Source organism: Pinus tabuliformis, chromosome X (assembly GCF_031772625.1).
Source record: "Pinus tabuliformis cultivar Carrire ecotype Pingquan chromosome X, CPIR1, whole genome shotgun sequence".
NCBI classification, from domain to species: domain Eukaryota; kingdom Viridiplantae; phylum Streptophyta; class Pinopsida; order Pinales; family Pinaceae; genus Pinus; species Pinus tabuliformis.
Window position 1 is genome coordinate 608,506,818 of NC_142308.1, and position 6,566 is coordinate 608,513,383.

Genomic DNA, 6,566 nt, shown 5'->3' on the forward strand with positions numbered 1-6,566 from the left:
AATAATATCTAATATAATGCACTGCGAAAACCCCCCATACTTAAATTCAAAAAGAGTCAAGGGATCTCTACCTGAATGGTTCATGAGGCACAATACTTGCTAAGGTTTTGCAAATGGGGTAGCAAGCTAAGTGGGCCTGATTGTGGGGAAAAACTCCACAGTTAAGCGCGCTTGAGCCAGAGGAGTTCTGGGATGGGTGACCTCCTGGGAAGTCCTGGTTACCGGGTGCAAGCCCTGGAAGTGATGATTGATGCTATGTGATTCGTTCTCCACATTTCACTAGTTTCAATCCCACTTCTTCACCCCTGTGAGCATCACCCGATGCAATGAGTGCTAAGTGAACTATTCAAAAATCATGAGAAATTAGTCACTTTACGACTACCTCTCATGGAAATGGTCATACTTTGAATGACTTACTTAACGCAGTTGAATCCCAAAAATAATATCTAATTTTAATGTCATCAATTCTACATAATTATTTAATTAATCCATCTACTAATCATATCCTAATACTAATCTAATCTTAATGAAATAAATATGTGTAAAAACATAAAATCCCTTCCATTTCACATTTAGTAAAATCTTTTAGTGATGGCCGATTTAAAAGTCCAATAAAAATTCTTATTAATTTATCCTTTAACAACTAACATTTATTAATATATTACAATTAAAAAAAATGCATATTCAACATTTAATGTTGGACCTATTCATAACATTTTACAAGATTATATATCTATTTTCTATTATACATTTAATGTTATTGTCAATTGATCATATTCTAGAAAATTGATTGACTTTATCCAGATAACTAGCCTAACTAGTCTAGATCCATCTTAACTACGAATTTACCAAGCCTAGATGGATCAAATCTCTTTTCACTCTAAAGGAAGTTTACATCTCAAGAGATTTGATCTCCTTTGGTAGATCAAGATTTAACAGGAAGATCTAAGACTTTTGTGATCCATAATGTTGATATTAGTCTTTTGCATTAATCACTTCGTTAGGATTTGGTCGAGGTTTCGAACCAACTAATGTGGTTCATCCTTAGGACAAGGTGAGAGATCAATAGATCTGAGGGAATAAATAGCAAGGATGTAACACTCCCCAGTGTTAGCTGTTGGAAAATAGTCATTGGAAAATAGCCGTTAGGTAATTTGTTATGTAATAAATAAATATTAAATTTCGATATCATAAATTTAGTTATAAAATAGCTATTGTGGAATAAATAAATATTATATTTAGATATTATAAATGGAATATTAGTATGAAATATTATACTAAAAATTATCTAGAAATAATTAATATTAAATATTGTAATAATATTGTCTAGAATTAATTAAATTATTAATATAGCTTGTGTTGACACCTAATCATGAGGATTTGGGTGAATAAATAAAATCAATGTAAATAAATAATAAGAGACATGAACAGTCATCGGGAGATGAAGTGAACAGTCTCCCTCATGTATATAATGAAGACCAACCTGAAGGAATAAGATATACGAATCAATTTTGCTTTGAGGAGTTACTGCCTAGACTCACATGGTATCAGAGCCAGCTCCCAAAATAGGTGTAACTCCCTTCTGCCTACTGCTCTTTGTCCACTGCCTACTGCTCTCTGTCCACTGTCTATTGCACTCTCTGTCCCCTCCACAATTGCTGCCACTCTGTAGTCACTGCCACTGTCTAACGCAGAACCATCCGTTGAACAAAACCAGAAGGTTGAAGAACCATGTGTGAATTAGGTTCCTTGGCTAGGATCTGCGTGCATGAATCGGATATGTATTAACGTTGCTATTAATGCTGGTGTCAAAATTTTTTTAAGGGCTACTGTGTATTAAGGCTGGTGTCAAATTTTTTTGAAGGGCTGTTATGTGTTGTACGCTGCTCCGTTGATCGATGGATTCCAGTTGATTCTCTGATGGTTCAGATCCTAGAGGTATTAACCAAAGCTCTCTGTCTCACGTTAATGTTAGCTTCTAGAACATTTCCGTGAACACTAAAGCTGTCGTGGTCTCCACATCGCACACTATTAATGTGTCTGCATTTGTGACCATAAAAATCCCGAGGTATCCCGAAATAATTTTATTTTATTTGATTAATTAATTTATTTTTTTTTATTTTTAATTTTTAAATTTTTTAGTTTTTATTTTATTTTATTATTTATTTATTTATTATTTATTATTATTATTATTTTTATTATTTTATTTTTTTTTTATTATTTTATTTTTATTTTTTTAATTAATTAATTTATTTTTATTTTTTATTTTATTTTTTTATTTATTTTATTTTTATTTTTATTTTTATTTATTTATTATTTTTTTTTATTTTTTTGAAGATTTAGAGATCAGCTGGCGACTTGCAATCATTGTATTTACACTGACATTGAAGTTTTTGGCATTGTATTGAGTTGTACGTTGTTCATGGCATATGTTAAATGGTGTGCGTTGAATATTAAACCGTTCTGAACGTTGGTTGAATCACATGGTATGTATTGAACCGTTGGTTGAACGCTGCTCCAGTTATTGAGTTGGTATATCCGTTGAAGAAAATTGGTGCTGCAGATTGGTATTGGCATATGCGTTGATGACTGACTGTGAGAGTTTTAAAAATTGAGTTTTAATTTTGATGTCGAAAGTGTGAGGGAGTGCTACGTGAATTCGCTCGCTGTTGGAACGTTGTTGGTATATACCTCTGCTATATGCATTGTAAAGTTTGTGTCCAACACTGTATAGTTTTTATATATTTATGGTATATTTAGGCTGCCATATATATATATACAAAGTGACTCACCATATATTTCGGCTGTCTCACCCATATATATTCTATACTTTAACGCTGTCCAGATGAATGCCAATTGACATTTGAATTTGGTGTCCCATCTTTTTTTTCCATTAAGAGTAAATGTTTTGCAGCAGAAGTTTTTTTGTTACAGTATGCATTCAATCATATCCATCGGGGGAATAGTTCTCACTGGCAAAGAGAAGTATCCTGAGTGGTCCCGGATGATAAAACACATGCTCATTTTCAATGAGTTATGGAAAGGAGTGTTTGTTGGAGACGGAGGCAAATAGCCAGAACAACCTACCTTAGACAAAGAGCTCATCATTTGAGAAAACAAGAACAACAAGGCTTATGCATTAATCGCAGCATCTGTAAATGAAGAGGTGAGTCGCCATATTTCGCCATTTTCCACTGCTTTTGAAGCCTTACAAAAGCTGAAAGAACTCTATGACTCACATTTTGCACTTGAAGTTGTTCAACTCATGATTAAACTCCTCACTCTTGAATTGCAAAATAATGATCCTCTTGCTCTTGCATCTGAAGTAAAGTCTATAATGCATGATATCAAATCCACTAAGGTTGAATTGGATATTCCTCTTATCGCTTTTCTCAAGGCACTTTATCCTACTTACTCCAATTATCTTGAGTCATTACAAGCAAATGGAAATATCAAAGATATCACCTTTGACTCTCTTGTGAAAAAGTTTGTTGAAAGAGAGAAAGCCTTTGGAAAGAAGACAACGCCTGAATCTTCTGAAGAGGCTATGTGCCTTGCTCATAAAGAAAAACATCCTGCTCAAGATTCTTCAAGAGGAAGAGGTGGTCGAAGAGGAAGAGGAAGATATTTTAGAGGCAGGTGGGGAAGACACTCTCAAGGAGAAAAGACAGATTTTCACTGCATACGCTACAAAAGAAATGGATCACATGATGCCTCTACATGCAAGTTACCATGGGACACAATTGAGCAGCAAAGAAACCAACAGAGAGGTAAAACTGATGATACAGACAAAGGTAAAGCACCTGAATCCACTCACTATGTTGTGGCACAATGTAATATTGGAGTAAATGAAGATTTATTTAAAAAATGATTGGTTGCTTGATTCAGAAGCAACCTGCCACATGACTCATAGAAAAGATTTTTTTGAAGAATTTACTGACAATGTTGATGGAGCAGTACACTTTGCAGACCAATCAAAAATCAAGCCATTATGGCTTGGCACAATTAGGCTTAGACTGCCTGGTCTTCTAGACTTTCTTCTGCATCATGTTCTATATCTCCCACAGCTCAAGAGAAACTTGCTGTCCTTGGTCCACATCTGCCATCAAGGTCACTCCATTCATATGTTTGATGGCAAGCTTGAAGTAAGAAAAGCATCTGACCACTCACTTGTCATGAGGGGAATAGAAGAAGAAAGACTTCTCAAGCTGCAAGGAACCTCTGCTCGTGCACAACATTTCTCATACAATTCTCATTATGAAGAAGGTACACTTCCATCAAGTTTATTATGGAATGCTAGATTTGGACATTTGAACTATGACAGCCTCCGCTTGTTGAAGAAAAATGGTGTCGCTGGTTTGCCTACAATTCCTAGGAAACTTAAGCAATGTGATGCTTGCATTCTAGGAAAGCATAGCAAACAATCTTTTCATAATTCACATTCAAGAGCACATAGAAAACTTGAACTCATTCATTCAGATTTATGTGGTCCAATGCCTGTTCCTTCTGCAAATGGAAATAAATATATGATAACATTTATTGATGACTACACCAGAATGTGTTGGGTTTATTTATTGAAGAACAAATCTGATTCTTTTCAAACATTCAAGAACTTTCATAAATGGATTGAAAATGATGCACAATCTTATACTGGGTCTATTCACACTGATAAGGAAAAGAACACACATCAAATGAATTTGAAAACTATCTTCACCAACATGGGCTCAAACATCAAACAACTGTACCTTATAATCCCCAACAGAATGGTGTCGCTGAAAGAATGAATAGGAAAATTTTAAATATGGTACGATCCATGCTCTTCTTTAAAAATGTAAAGATAATGTTTTGGGCTGATGCTGTTCTATGTGCTGCATATATAAAGAATAGATGTCCATCTAATGCTATTAGAAACAAGACTCCATATGAAATGTGGTATGGACATGTTCCTTCGGTAAAGCATCTTAGGGTCTTTGGTTCCACCTGTTATGCCTTGATACCAAAGGTACATAGAAACAAACTTGGTGCAAGAAGTCGTAAGTGTATCTTCTTGGGGTATTCAAACACCTCCAAAGCATATTGTCTCTATGATGAAATAAATAAAAAGTTTGTTGTATCTAGAGATGTAATTTTTCTTGAATCATCCAAAACTGACAATGTTGTTGAGCGGCAACTTGATCGCTTAGATAGATTCGCAAAAGCAAAATCATTTCAAGAATTTTATAATCATATTCCACATCTTGAAGGGGGGATTCCTATACTAGATCAACATGTGGAATCTTCTTCTGAAGAACACTCTCCCTTGCATGAAACTCCAACAATGGATGATGCTTTAAGTGATGTGATTGATAGAATTAGGAGACTCAACCTTGATTCAGTCCCAACTCAATCAGTGGAGTAGCCTGGACCATCTGAGAAAGGTCCCCCAAAGTGGCTGACAAAGACACTTGAAAGTGTTCATCCTGATGAGGTTGGAAAGACAAGAACTAGAAATTCAAATCGGCAAAATGGAGGTGATGTAGATGACTCTAATTCACCTGTTGATATGGATGTTTCTTATGATTGTGAATTGAACTTGTCTACAGATTTTGAACCAACTTCCTTCAAAGAAGCTGCTTCTCATGATGAATGGAAAGAAGCGATGCAAAAGGATTATGATGCCCTCATAAAGAACGACACTTGGAAGCTGGTTGATCCTCCATTAGGAACCAAACCAATTGGCTGCAAGTGGTTCTATAAGAACAAGTATAAAGTTGATGGCTTGCTTGACAAGCACAAAGCTAGGCTTGTGGCAAAAGGTTTTGCATAGAAGGAAGGGGTTGATTATGAGGAGACTTTTTCCCCCACAACAAAATGGGCTACCATTTGGACACTCTTTGCCCTAGCAGCTCAGAACGGTTGGAAATTCCATCAATGGATGTAAAAACTTCTTTCTTGAATGGAGATCTAAAAGAGAATGTTTTTATGTCCTGGCCTGAAGGATTTGCTGTGAGAGGACATGAACATAAAGTATGCAAACTTGTGAAGTCCTTGTATGGCCTCAAACAAGCACCGCGAGCCTGGTATGAAAAACTAACTAAGCATCTTCTGAAACTCAATTTCAAACATTATGATCTTGATGATGCAACTTTATTTGTCAAGAAAGTTGGAAAAACAGTTGTATATCTTGTGGTATATGTAGATGATCTTTTGATGACAGGGAACAATGAAAGCTACATTTCATCCATAAAGAAGGAATTGGGGAAAAGTTTTGAAATGAATGATTTGGGCTATGTTCATTACTATCTTGGTATTGAAGTAACCCAACATCCGAAGTCCATATTTCTTTCTCAAAATAAATACATTGGAGATTTGTTGAACAGGTTTGGCATGACAGAATGCAATCCTCTTACTACTCCAATGGAACAAAACTTAAAACCCACATCTATTGAAGGAAAAGAATTTGAGGATGCAACAAAGTATAGACAGCTTGTAGGAAGTCCCAACTACATAACTACTACCAGACCAGACATTTTGTTTGCTGTTGGAATCCTCTCTAGGTTTATGCAAAACCCTTGTGAGGGACATTG